Raw genomic sequence first — 15,624 nt, 5'->3', positions numbered from 1 at the left:
TCACATGGTGACCATTGGAATAGCTTTAAATATAGTTCTAAACTTTGAGGGGCAATCTGCATTCCACCAGACCTGATGAATTTGCTTGACTTGCTGAAACTGTGTTGTGATGCCAATAGCAGTTTTAACATAAGTCCAAGGAACTCAGGATATCCTACATCTAGGAGTGGACTCATTATGGATATCATTACGCTTCGCACTTGTAATAGATCATGCCAAAAAGAAGGAAAGAATAGCCTTAACATAGCTTTTTTGCCTCCTACTACTTACGTTTATTCTCCCGAGCTCGTAAATCTACATTCAAGAGAAATTACACTACTGTTAGGCTTATCGTCATATGCTTATCTTAAGCCTTCAAATTAAACTCCTTTAGAATCTGCCCAAATTCGGGCAGCATCTCCCCTGTTTATATGCCTGGCCCAAAAATCACAATGCCAACAAACAACACAACATCAACCATATCATCATCAACATCAAAATACTCCACAAGACATCTCATATGATTTTTATCCGATTTCTCCACCGACAAATTAACTATACGCTCATTTAATCGTTCTACCTTCGAAAATAAACCTTAAACATCGATAATAAGGAAAGATTCATACCTTATTCTTATTAAAACGATGATATCTCCGATGTTCACCTTTAATCCACGCCAAATTCCACCGCAAAACGATGCTATAGTCACAACTATGCGCCACATGAGCCTTGATTAGCTAAACTCACTCAATTCTCTCAACTTTTTATGACAAAAATGACCCTATATGTTGCTGAGCTCTAAAGTCTGATTTTTGGTGAAAAAAATGGGGTCTTGCCCCTTTTATAAGATTTTAAATTCGGGTCGCGTCACTGTAGCAGTCGGTACTGTAGCTGTTACTGTAGCAAGCGTTTCTACTCTGTCAGCCTAACTTGTAACGTCCATAATTCTCTAGTCCGATGTCATATCGACAAGTGGTTTATTGCATTGGAAACTAGACTTGACGAACTTTATTTTAGGCTTTTGAAACGCCTTAAAACTCCTAATATACTAGGAGATATACCCGTCAAAATTTGACCAAAAATCTGCCCAAAATCCTGCCACCTTTTTTCAAATATTCGGCAAACTTATTTTCTTTGATTTGCTTGATCCCCGAATCTTCCAAAACTCTCCATACATGATATTTATCATTAATCATACTTGATAATGGTCATGTCCTTTGGTTCCAAGGTTGTCCTTCCTGGTTACGACTTATAAGATCATAATTCATCCTTTACTTGAACAATATACTTAAAAATGCTTCGTTCCTCACAATCCAAAGTTGTTTTACATAGCCATAGCTCGACATACTTAAATTAAAATTTAACCAGTGCTTCTCCAAGGTACGGGGTGTAACAACGGAAGCTGATAAAGAAGGGTATCGGAGACTACTGAAAGAGTATAAGGATGTTTTTGCTTGGTCATACGCTGATATGCCAGGTCTGAGTACAAATATTGTTGCCCATAGGTTGCGAATCCTCGAAGGGTTCACCCTGGTAAAAAAGAAAATCATGCAGCCTAAGCCCGATGTTGGCATTCAAATTAAAGAAGAAGTAGAAAAACAGATTCAGTCAAGGGTCGTTGAGGTGACACCATACCCGACATTGTTAGCGAACATTGTTTTGGTACCAAAGAAAGATTAAAAAATAAGGATTTGCATGGATTACCGTGATCTCAACCGCGCTAGCCCAAAGGATAACTTCCCGCTCCCAAATATTCACATACTCATTAATAACTGCGCTAAGCACGAGGTGAAATCTTTCGTGGATTGCTACGCAGGCTACCATCAGATATTAATGGATGAAGAAGATGCTCAAAAGACGGCATTCATCACACCATGGGGAGTATATCATTACTGGGTAATGCCTTTCGGACTCAAAAATGTCGACGCTACTTACTTGAGGGCAATGACCGCCGTCTTTCACGATATGATGCACAAAGAAATTGAGGTGTACGTGGACGACGTCGTCATCAAATCCCGGGTAAGTGAGGACCACCTCGAACATTTACAGAGATTCTTTGACAGACTCCGCAAATACGATTTGAAGTTGAATCCTTCAAAATGTGCATTTGGAGTGCTTGCTGGAAAATCACTAGGGTCCGTAGTGAGTTGTCGGGGTACCAAGTTAGATCCCACCAAGATCAAAGCAATCTAAGAGCTACCACCTCCTAGAACAAAGAAAGAGGTCATGAGCTTCTTAGGAAGATTGAATTACGTCGGACTCTTCATCACCCAGTCTACAGTAATCATAGAACTAATCCTCAAGCTTCTCAAGAAAGATGCTCCAACTAAATGGACAGAAGATTGTTAGAAAGCCTTTGACACAATCAAAAAATACCTGTCAAATCCACCCATCTTGGTCCATCTAAGGCCAGGAAGTCCTTTGCTTCTATACATGTCAATATCAGAAAATACTTTTGGATGCGTGTTGGCCCAAAACGATGAGACATGCAAGAAGGAGAGGGCCATTTATTACATCAGTAAAAAGTTCATACTTTGTGAATCCAAATGCTCTTTAGTGGAAGACGTGTTGCGCCCTAACCTGGGTATCTCTGAAGTTGAGACAATATATGGCTGCCTACACGACTCATCTGATTTCAAGAATGGATCCACTAAGGTACATTTTTTGCCAACCTATGCCCGTACGGAAACTGGCCAAATGGAAAATACTTTTAAGTGAGTTTCGACATCCAGTACGTCGCGCAAAAGGCAGTCAAAGGGCAGGCATTGGAAGACCTATTGGAAGAAAGCTCGGTAGATGACAATCCAGTACCTTTATGGACTTACTTCCCAGATGAAGAAATAATGACAATTGAAGGTGAAGACAAATCAGGATGGAAAGTATACTTTGATGGACCAGTCAATTTTAAGGGATCAGGAATCGGAGTCATCTTGATTTCAGACTCAGGCCAATATTATCTAGTGGCGGCCAAATTAAGTTTCAATTGCACTAACAACATGGCTGAAAATGAAGCCTGTGTCTTGGGTCTACATTTAGCTCTAGGCATAGATGGGAAAGATCTTTAGGTAATTAGAGACTCGGATTTGGTAATCCACCAAGTTCGAGGAGAGTGGGCCACCAAAAATGAAAAGATCATACCATACGTCAGACTTGTGCAAAGATTGGCAGATCGTTTCCAAGAAGTCAAGTTCAAACATATACCAAGAACTCAAAATGAATTCGCCGACGCATTGGCAACAAAAGCATCCATGATCCAACATCCCAACAGTCGATACATTGATCCTGTCAAAATCGAAATTAAAGATCAACCAGCCCATTGTGCTTTTGTAGAAGCTGAGATTGATGGAAAAACTTGGTATGTTGACATTAAAATGTTCTTGGAGAAAGGAGAATATCCCGAAGGGAATCACCTTGAATCAGAAGATGACTACCAGGAAATTGGCAAATGGCTTTTCCCTTAACAAGAATGTCCTTTACAAAAGAATTCCAGATTTGGGATTGCTTAGGTGTGTTGATTCTTTTGAAGCCACAAAATTGATTGAAGAAGTGTTTTATCTGGAACCTGCGGGCCTCACATGAATGGGTTTGTGCTAGCGAAGAAATTTTTTAGAACAGGTTATTACTAGATGACCATGGAAAATGACTACAGCATATTTGTCCAAAATTGCCACAAGTGTCAGATTCATGGAGACTTGATAAAAGTCCCTCCAACAAAACTGAATGCTATGACATCACCTTGGCCATTCGCCGCTTGAGGCATGGATGTCATAGGACCAATTGAGCCAGCCGAATTTGACCCTTATAAAAAGGTTAGGAACCTCTTTTTTTCACCAGATTTTGCTGAAAATTTCCAGAAACTGAAGAGAGAGAGGGATACAAAAAGTGAGCAATTTTTAAGTCGCGGAGTAGTGGTTTAGGTCCGGGTAACGCATGGTTGTGATTCTAGAATCGTTTTGCGGGTGATTTTTGCGTGGATATTAAGGATATTGCTGCCTTAAATAGAAAAAAGGTATGAATCTTTCTCTTTTGGTATTATTTAAGGCTTATTTACGGAGATAAAGTCGATAAACAATCGTATGGTATGTTTGTTAGTTATGGAAGTTGGAAAATAGTGTGTGGGCTGTTTTATGGTACATATTGGTGTTGCAAATGATGTTATTGATGTTGGTATTGTTGTTGGTTGCTGAATTGTTATTTCGGGTTAGGCATATAAACATAAGAGATGCTACCGAAATTTTGGCAGATTTTAGGAAGAATTATTTGAAGGTTTAGGATAAGTATATGATAATGGGTCTAATCATAGTATGAATGGTCTTATATGTAGACATGCGGGCTCGGACGGATAAGCGTAGGTAGTTGGTGGCTGAACAGGTATGTTAAGGCTCGTCCCTTTCTTTCAAAGGAATGATTCCTATGGTATGATTCCATAACTGTTTTCATAACCTCCTTGATTCCAAAACTAAAAGTTTATGACTCTTAAAGCTCCATATGGTGTTAAGAACGAGAATGTTTTTATGAGGATTATGTTGAGGATGATTTCGTGCTTAAAGGTCTCAAATACGATTTCAACGATGATATGAAAATGTTAAGCTATTTCATGATTTTCACGATTTATTTCATTATTTTGGATCTCACCTTATGAATTGTTCCTCCAGGGTGGGATAGAGCGATAGTTTTCATTTGAACTCCTATGCATGCCATGAGTATAATATATGTGTATGGCTACTTTGTGACATTACACAAAGTTCTATTATTTCATTTTGATTATGCACTGCACTCATTTGCATTCTTCATGTATATGTAAGACACAGTTGACAGGGGGTGACGCTGTGACCTTTGTTGTGTGTTATAAGGCCCAGTTGACAGGGGGTGTGCTGTGGCCCTTGTTGTGATGTGTATATATATGGCACAGTTGACAGGGGGTGTGCTGTGGCCTTTGTTGTGATGTGTATATATATGGCACAGTTGACAGGGGTTGTGCTGTGGCCTTTGTTGTGATGTGTATATATATGGCACAATGTACAAGGGGTGTGTTGTGGCCTTTGTTGTGATGTGTATATATATGGCACAATTGACAGGGGGTGTGCTGTGGCCTTTGTTGTGATGTGTATATATATGGCATAGTTGACATGGGGTGACGCTGTGGCCTTTGTTGTGATATTTCTATGGATATATGTGTTTCTTTGATATAGCTATACTGATACATTTATTTTGCCCATTCATTGACACGCCTCAAATATTTTCTATGATTTTATGTATATATGGATTTCATGCCTTACATACTTCGTACACTATTCGTACTGACCCCCTTTCTTCTGGGGCTGCATTTCATGCCCCCAAGTACAGACACTAAGTTTGGTGATCCTCCGGCTTAGGACTTCTGCCCAGCCGCTTGGAGAGCTCCATTGTTCCGGAGCTTGAGTTATTTTGGTACATATCCTTTTGGCATAGACTTGGTTATACTCTTAGAGGTCTGTAGACATATATGGGTTGTGTATATACGGTTTGGTCAGCTATATCGATGTAGTTCGTCTTGGACGTCCCCGTGCATAGCGGCAGCCTAGGCGGCTTGCACATTTATTTTGTTTTGGTTAACTGTGACTCCTCAGGAGACAGGCTCATTCTGATATATGGCATTATGAGTCTACAACATGCTTTAACAGATTTTCACATTGTCCCTAGTATTAGTCTGATTATGTCTAACAGGTTTGTATATGAGTGTCCAACTCGGGCACTAGTCAAGGCCCATCGGTTTGGGTCGTGACAAAAGTGGTATCAGAGCAATTCATCCTCGGAGTGTCTACAGACCGTGTCTAGTAGAGTCTTGTTTATCGGTGTGTTGTGCACCACATCTATAAACAGGAAGCTACAGGACATTTAGGATGTCATCTTTCTTTCTGATCATAGATCGTGCAGTAGAGCCAATGATAGGAAAGCTCGTTCTTGGTACGATTTTTGTTAAATTGCAGGATTGTATTGGAGAAGAGGACAAGTTCAGTTAATGGGAGCGTAAGTGAGGCTCCGAAGGGGGACATGAGACCTGTACCGCCCGTCGACTCAGGATCGAGGATGTCAAGAGATATAAGAAAGAGCATCAGTTATTCTATTGAGGCGGACCCATCGGAGGATGTGGCTCCAGTAGGAGGAGACCCAGCTGAGAAATCAAATGACAAAGACCCGTTTAAGGGTCACGAGACTCCTGTGGATGAAGAGGTAATTGAGGAAGTACAAATTCGGCACATCTAGATTTTCCTTATGTTTCAGCATTATGTTAGGCCAGACTAATAGACGGTGGGAAGACAAGGATGAAGAGTACACTTCACTCTATAGCCTACCAGATCAGGCTAAGGACCGATCGGCTACAAGTATACATGTTCTTATTGGAACTTCCTATGTGCGTATGTATTTACTTCAGGGTAATACTGAATAATGATGAGCGAAAATCCTAAAGGGGATCAGTGACTTAAGTATTTGGAAGTAACTGCGATTAAGATGCTTTCGCCACCATTGGGAATCTTGAAAGCTAGGATGAAAAGTAGTCATACATGCAGATTGAAGGTGATTATTGAGGATTTCAAAGGCCAAAATAGCATTTGCTTAGTCGGAAGAGTAAGATATCCTTTTAATCCGGAGGGAGATGCATTACGAGAATTTATTGGGGCCCGTTAGAACTTCAACTGGTTCTAGGTCATGTGACGAAGGTCACGTAGTAAGGTGTATGCGATTATACCAGTAGTAACGCACCAGATTTCATTAGAGTTTCAAGGTTAAGCGTGCTGGGGTAAGAGAAATACTAGGAAGGGTGACCCCTTGGGAAGTATATTAAGAGTCCTACAAATTCAGACATAAGAGACAGATGAGAAGCTAGATTAGCCTAAGGGAAATTGGAGTATGCGGAGTGGTTAGAAACCATAAAAGGTAGCGAAGGATGAGGCGGATTAGACTGGCAAAGAGAAAAAAAAGTGCATCACAGCTCTGGAATTAGGATAAGTTCGAATAGTATTGGGAAGTACTTTGTAAGCGAGGCGCTAGTAAATTTATATATATATATATATATATATATATATATATATATATATCTGTGTGGGTGTGTTTGTGTGTGTATGACGTCCCATATATGGCTGTGCCAACCGGTATATATGTCCCAGCAACCGACGTTGTGGTATACTGAAGGCATCAATCGAATAGGGTAGTGAAGTTCAAGTGACAAATGTTACAGGGTAAGTTGATGTTACTTTCACTACAGGTTAGAGTTGGAAAGCCTTAATGCGATAATATCAGGGAAAGGAAGAAAGTTAAATATAGAAAGCAAAGAGATTAGAATGCGTTGAAAAAAAATAGTGTAAGAAACAAGGGTAAGTGAAGCTTCCAAGAGGGAGGATGGGTAAGGCAAGGGACTATTTGGATAAAATTCGACGGTAGGTATGCGAAAGGGATAATGTATGGTAGTGTGAAACAAAAGATGAATGTGTGGGATCAGAAAACAGACTTCAATAAGTGGGACTAAAGGATAGTAATCAGAAATAGGGATGTGAAGTAAGAAAGACAATGATCAGGACTTGCAACGATACTAAGAGATTTCCAGCTCTCAGAGGTGTTTAAAGGGATAAATGTGTAGTCATACTGACATGGTTGCCTCGGAAACGGAGAAGCTTTCCTAAAAGATGATTTAAGAATAGAACGGATTTGGACGTTTAAAGGAATATTTTACAAACTTTAGGGTCGATACTATAAAATAACAAGTGGAGAAGGGCGCCCGGGGAGGAAGGAACTCAAGGAAGATTTGAGAAGGGAAGAAAAGAAAAATTGAGCAATCACCAAGGGCAAACGAGAGGATAATGAGCTAACAAAGCTAATCGGGAGGTAGTATATCAATGACATGGGATGAGGATAAGGAATACCGAGATTTAATTACAAGGGAAATAGAAGGATGTATGGGAAATATTCATGAGTATGGACTAGACTTGGCGGCAGGAAGGAGAAGCAAGAAGAGAGTATATTTGCAAGTATTTCACGACACGAATAAGAAGTGGAAGAACATTGGAAGAACTACAACGCATAGGTGGGACACAAATAAGTAATCAAGGAAAATTTTGGATAAGTGAGCTAAGTGAATAAAAGGATTGATAGTTGAAGTGGAAGAGTGTAGCATATTAACCCTCGATGATATATTGTAGACGTAGAGTGAAACTGGAAACTCGGAGTATGAAGAATTTCAGTGATAATAGTTGTGGAGGAAGACGAGGGATAAAGGGGCAAAGTGTGACCAAACGCTCCGTAAAATGTTTTGATGGATTCCAATGTTCCCATTAACCCGTTGATTCGGGAAATGTTTAGTCATAAAAGGTAGAAGTAAAAAGGCCTCAAAGAAGGCAGCAAGAATGGATCTGTAGTGCATAAGCGCTTCGTTCAAATGAAAAGCCCTCGATTAGCAGAAAGGAAAATAAGTCAAGCCATACGATGAGAGAATTCCGGTATTATAAGAGACCAAAAGAGTCGAAGGATCGTTAGGGTAGGCCGATGACTACTGATACGCAGGAGTTACTAGTGTATAAGAACACCCTTAAAAAGGGGAGAAGGGCAGATCTAGTCCTGAAACGAGGTATGGCATTGTTAAAAGTCCAAGGAAAGAAAAATGTTAGCTTAAAGAAGCTGTGGTAAAGTGAGAATTGCCCTAAAGTCATAATTATAAGTTCTATTACAAGATTTGAGGCAAAGGAATTAAAGGGAGAGTTTGATAAGAGCTCAAAGATATTGTGAGCTATAGACCAGTTCAAACTATGATTATTGGTTCATCGCAATATATAATCATGCTGCGAGGAATAATAAAGATGGTGATGGAACATTAGGAATGTACGTATTTAAGAAATCGTACTGAGGATATGGTTATAACCTATCATGGAAAGGAATTAAGACGGATGGTTGAAGAAACGTAACCGTTAAGAGTAAGGATTTGTCAGTAGCAGAGTAACGTTGAACAAGCAATGGGACATTAGTATAAGAAAATCTATGATGAATCAGAAAGCTTGGCTGATGAATTACGAGGGGATAATCTAGCACGTATCTAAGCTCAACAAATACAAGTAAGGATAGCCAAGATAGCATCGGAGGAGTCAACAAAAGAAAGAAGAAAGTGCGGTATTCGAGCAAAGGAGTTATCCGTTAATAAAGAAATGAGGAACGAAGAGGAAGGATGCTCGCAGGACGGCGAGTAACCGTGGCGTAGCTAGTTAAACCACAGGAAGAAAGGCAGGATGAGAATGGAATACTAGCTAACTTGTATACATAAGGATTGTAGGTTGTACGACTCACAAATGAATTTGATAAGGAGCTAAGAAAGAGCAGGACGAAACTGACCAAAGTATAGTATAAGTATATGGTAATCGAACAAAAATTCAATGAGGATATTGAAGATCGGCTCACTACAACATTTGAGGGCGAATGTTTTTAAGGGGGGAAGGATGTTACACCCCGTATCTTTGAAAAAGCATTTATCATATCTGAAACGTAAGTACGTTGAGTTATGGTTAAGTAACACCACTTCGAAATGTAAGCAAGCATTATTAAGTATATTTAATAAGAGAAGGATGTATATAAAGTATACCAGAAGGTTTTATAAGGAAATGAGCGGAAGCAATGGAGTAGTACGACTTTGGAAAAAGGATGGGAAATGTTTTGTGTGAAAATTTTGGTCCAACGTGGTGGACGATTATCTCTTAGCATATGAATTGTTTTAAGGTGAAACAAAAACCTAAAATGAAGTTCGTCGAGTCTAGTTTCCAACGCAACAAACCTCTCATCGACTGGACTTCGGAGTAGAGAATTATGGACGTTACAAGTTCAGCCGACAGAGCAGAAACGCGTGCTACAGTACTGCTACAATAACCGACTTGCTACAGTACTACTACAGTAAAATGCTACAGTACGACCCGAATTTGACCCTTATAAAAAGGGTAGGAACCTTTTTTTTTCACCAGATTTTGCTGAAAAATTCCAGAAACTGAAGAGAGAGAGAGCGAAAGAAAAAGTGAGCAATTTTTAAGTCGCGGAGTAGTGGTTTAGGTCCGGGTAACGCATGGTTGTGATTCTAGTATTGTTTTGCGGGAGATTTTTGCGTGGATATTGAGGATATTGCTGCCTTAACAAGAAAAAAGGTATGAATCTTTCTCTTTTGGTATTATTTAAGGCTTATTTACTGAGATAAAGTCGATAAACAATCGTATGGTAAGTTTGTTAGTTATGGAAGTTGGAAAATAGCGTGTGAGCTGTTTTATGGTACATATTGGAGTTGGAAATTATGTTATTGATGTTGGTATTGTTGTTGTTGTTGTTGGTTGCTGAATTGTTATTTCGGGTTAGGCATATAAACATAGGAGATGCTACCGAAATTTTGGGAGATTTTAGGAAGAATTATTGGAAGGCTTAGGATAAGTATATGATAATGGGCCTAATCATAGTATGAATGGTCTTATATGTAGACTTTCGGGCTCGGACGGATAAGCGTAGGTAGTTGGTGGCTGAACAGGTATGTTAAGGCTCGTCCCTTTCTTTCGAAGGCATGATTCTTATGGTATGATTCCATAAGTGTTTTCATAACCTTCTTGATTGCAAAAATAGACGTTTATGACTCTTAAAGCTCCTTATGATGTTAAGAACGAGAATGTTTTTATGAGGATTACGTTGAGGATGATTTTATGCTTAAAGGTCTCAAATACGATTTCAACGATGATATGAAAATGTTAAGCTATTTCATGATTTTCTCGATTTATTTCATTATTTTTTATCTCACCTTATGAATTGTTCCTCCAAGGTGGGATAGAGCGATAGTTTCATTTGAACTCCTATGCATGCCATGAGTATAATATGTGTATGGCTACTTTGTGACATTACACAGAGTTCTATTATTTCATTTTGATTATGCACTGCACTCATTTGCATTCTTCATGTATATGTAAGGCACAGTTGACAGGGGGTGACGTTGTGACCTTTGTTGTGTATTACAAGGCCCAGTTGACAGGGGTGTGTTGTGGCCCTTGTTGTGATGTGTATATATATGGCCCAGTTGACAGGGGGTGTGCTGTGGCCTTTGTTGTGATGTCTATATATAGGGCACAGTTGACAGGGGGTATGCTGTGACCCTTGTTGTGATGTGTATATATATGGCACAGTTGACAGAGGGTGTGCTGTGGCCTTTCTTGTCATGTGTATATTTATGGCACAGTTGACAAGGGGTGTGATGTGGCCTTTCTTGTGATGTGTATAAATATGGCACAGTTGACAGGGGGTGTGTTGTGGCCTTAGTTGTGATGTGTATATATGCAGTTGAGAGGCGGTGTGCTGTGGCCTTTTTTGTGATGTGTATATATATGGCACAGTTGACAGGGGGTAACGCTGAGGCCTTTGTTGTGATATTTCTATGGATATATGTGTTTCTTTGATATAGCTATACTGATGCATTTATTTTGCCCATTCAATGACATGCCTCAAATATTTTCCATGATTTTATGTATATATGGATTTCATGCGTTACATACTCAGTACACTATTCGTACTGACCCCCTTTCTTCGGGGGCTGCATTTCATGCCCGCAGGTACAGACACTCAGTTTGGTGATCCTCCGGCTTAGGACTTCTGCCCAGCCGCTTGGAGAGATCCATTGTTCTGGAGCTTGAGTTATTTTGGTACAGATCCTTTTGGCATAGACTTTGTTATACTCTTAGAGGTCTGTAGACATATGTGGGTTGTGTATATACGGTTGGGTCAGCTATATCGATGTAGTTCATCTTGGACGACCCCGTGCATAGCGGCAGCCTAGTCGGCTTGCATATTTGTTATGTTTTGGTTAACTGTGACTCTTCAGGAGACATGCTCATTCTGATATATGGCATTATGATTCTACAACATGCTTTTACAGATTTTCACATTGTCCCTAGTATTTGTCTGATTATATCTAACAGGTTCGTATACGAGTGTCCAACTCGGGCACTAGTCATGGCCTATCGGTTTGGGTCGTGACACTCCATACCTATTGGTGTGTGGAACCGAAGCTGTGATACCAACCGAAGTAGAAATCCCTTCACTACGGGTAATACAAGAAGCTGAGTTTGACGATGCAGAGTGCATTCATAAAAGTTATGAGCAGTTGGCTCTAATAGATGAAAAGAGGATGATCGCTCTTTGCCATGGTCAACTATACCAGCAAAGAATGGCGCGTGTTTCAACAAGCATGTGAGAACTAGGGTGTTTCAAATTGGGAAATTGGTACTCAAACGAATATACCCTAATGAAGAAGAATACAAAGGGAAATTCGCAACAAACTGGCAAGGGCCCTATACGGTACAAAAAGTGCGATCAGGATGAGCCGTAGTGCTTGCTGAAAGGGATGGTCAAGAGTGGCCAAAAACGATAAATTTAGAAGCCATGAAAAGATACTACGTGTGAAGAAGAAGATGACTACGAGGATTCAAAGTTGCCATAGTTTAGGTGTTCTTTAGTTGCATTCCCTTTATGTGTAATTTTTCATTTCTTTTAGAAAACCAAATCCAAAATTATGTACAAACCACGCAAGGACCTGATTCGCTGTACTTATAAAAAGATACGTAGGCACTTTTCCAAGCTTGGTCGCCTTAACCCAAAAAACCAAAATTATGTATTTTGAACTACGTTATGATCTGATTCCCACTTGGGATACGTAGGCGCTCATTTGAGTTCGGTCTCTCCAAACAAACATTCCAATATGTTTACCCTGAACTACATTTCGACCTGATTCCCGAAATGGGATACGTAGGTGCTCGTTTGAGTTCGGTCTCTCCCAAATAAAATTCCAATATGTTTGCCTTGAACTACGTTTCAACCTGATTCCCGAGACGGGATATGTAGGCGCTCTCCCGAACTCGGTCATTCCAAACAAAATTCCCAATAAACCTTAGAAAACTTCAGAAATGATGTAGCAAGAGAATAATAAAGGTAACCCCACAAGGAACTGGGGCAAAATTTTTGAGAAGGATCTCCAAAATTCCTCAAGCATGGTGAAATCAAGAAATGACAAAGTGCACACTTACACTGGGGCAAAATTTTTTGAGAGGGTCTCAAAAATTCCTTCGACATAGCGAGACTCAAGTCGGTACAAAAATGTTCACAAACTGGGGCAAAATTTTCGAAAAGGATTCGAACATTTCACAAGTCGAGATCAAGGAGAAAAGAGGTGGAAGACTTTGTTGAGTAACCAATGTCATGACATTAAAAAGGCGTATATAAAATATTATTTTTCAAAATACATATGCCAGTATTTTCAGAAGAAAGTCACCGCACACAAGTTTTCCTAAAGTTATGCTAGAAGAAGAAAAGATTTTAAGGAAAATGAGCATCCTGTCTTGCTGAGATATGAACGGAAGAAGTCTATATGTAGGAAAAGTGGTCAACCATATAGGAAACTGATAAAATTTTCTATGGATATTTTACATTAACTCGTTTCCTAGAATATCTTTAAACCGGGTAGCGATAACAAACAAAGCGAAGAAAAAGTTCCAAGGACAGCAGCACAAAAAGTAAACAAAAAGGGTAACGAAGTCCTTCCCAAGTAAAGTTTCCTTTATGCTGACAAGTTTGTTCATTTTGCAGAGCACAATGATTTTTACAAAAAGAAAATTTTAAAGACTACTAGAAGATATAATCACGGTATCAGAAGCCGGGTTTCTACTAAAGAACAACTTTTATATCAAGGTATCGCATGGCGTGCATTGATACATTGGCTTACTGGACGTCCAAAAATTCAAAAATTTAAAATGACGCATTGATAGCGGGATTGAATGCCGTTACTCACAATTAAGTCTAGTTTTTTTGGAAGATGTGAATCCTGTCGACGGGCGGGTATTTTTCCCCGGAGTAAAAAAAAAAGGTGTAAGTCTTGCCACCGAGGTCAGCTTCATTCCTCAAAATGATGATATGGATTAAGAGACAACGTGCCGAAGGGGCTGAGTCGTCGACCATATATATAGCCAAAAATAGGTAGCGTAATTCCGAGCTTGATGTTCCCAATCGTTGAAATATGAATGTGATTCCTACGTCAAGATTTTCGGTCGCTATTACAATCTATTTCAAGTTAATGTAATCATGGTTCAGGGATAGTGGTAGTCATGAGAAAAGGCTCCGCCTTTGAATGTACCGTAGTTAACTTGAAAATTCTGACTAAATGTTGTAATTCTGGACACAGGGGTTAGTGGTCATCATGAAAGGAATATGATCCCGTACTCCGATAAGCAGTCTACATTTAGATATTTTTGACTATAGGTGATGTTAGACAAACTGGTATACCACGGTCACCGTAGGCGGATAACGGGATGAGTGACACCAGATTTGGACAGTTATCGCAATATGCAATCATGATGTGATGCTAAATTTTCGAGGGTAGTGGACGTCGTAAGAAACAAAAACGGCCCCATATGAGAAAACATTGGTTTCATGATTGACATATCGAGTTACGAAAATGGCAATCGGACTAGGGTGTGTAGGTTCGCAGAAATACGGTATAGCCAGACCTAGATCCCAGCAGATGTTATCATTTGAACGATAGAAACATCTGATGACGTCGAAAAAAAACCCGATCGAAGTGTCGTGATTATTATCCAGAGTAGATTGTTTTCAAAAATATACACAAAAACACACACTTACATGAGAAAGGAAGAAGACAAATAAACATCAACGGAAAGACGAATGTAACAGCAAAGGATGACAACAATGACAACAAAATGACAAAACGCCACTCAGCATTTGGAGACAAGCTAGAAGCTACCAAAGGTAGAAGCAAGAGCCGGATACAAAACATACAGAGTATTTGTGGAACTTTACATGGGCAACCAGTCAAAAATCGTGTACGAGAGTCAAGCTTTCTACCCCAGGGATTGAAGATCATTTCAAACATTAACACTAATAAGTCCTTTCAAAAACCGCCTCTGGTTCGAATTTTCAACCGGAAATAGCCAAAGGGGTTCCCACATTAAGGGATATTCCTTTTCGGGCTATCAAGTCGAACTATAATTGGCTTGATTCCCAAAGTCAGGGATATGTAGGCTACTCAAGTTTCGAGGCTCGACCATATTCTTAAATTTATCTTGGGACATCCCGAGATAGCTTAAAGAAACTCTTTTTCCATAAGGTCCTAATAGATTCAGAACTACAAACGGCCTGAATTCTCATTTAGCCTGAGATATGTAGGAAGCCCAGAAACCATGGTCTTGCTATACTTCCGAAATATTGCAAAGAAGGATTGTAGTTTCTACTATTCAGTGAAAATTAGGTTTGTCAAATTCGCAGCTCAAGGATAGCCCTACCATCCTTGAATTTCGAAGGGGCAATTGTTGACACCTAATTTTCACTGCATAAGATGTATATTTTAATTTTCATATTTCCCGAGTCTAAGACGGGGTAAGGATGCCCTAAAAATTAAAAAAAAATGAAAACTCTAAGAAAGTTGCAAGATTGACGTTTAATTATTATTTCTTCTAAAATTTAACAATTACAAGAAAATTACGGGTTATTTACTTTTGCAAAAGTGATTTAAAAAGAGGATACACATCCCGTTCTGTCTAGCTCGGGAAAATTGTTAATTAAAACAACGATTGAATTACGGTACTCTTGAGTGCATTT

This window comes from Lycium barbarum, chromosome 7 (assembly GCF_019175385.1).
Source record: "Lycium barbarum isolate Lr01 chromosome 7, ASM1917538v2, whole genome shotgun sequence".
In the NCBI taxonomy this organism is placed as follows: Eukaryota; Viridiplantae; Streptophyta; class Magnoliopsida; order Solanales; family Solanaceae; genus Lycium; species Lycium barbarum.
The sequence above is the reverse complement of the archived record's forward strand: the minus strand, read 5'-3'. Positions refer to the sequence as shown.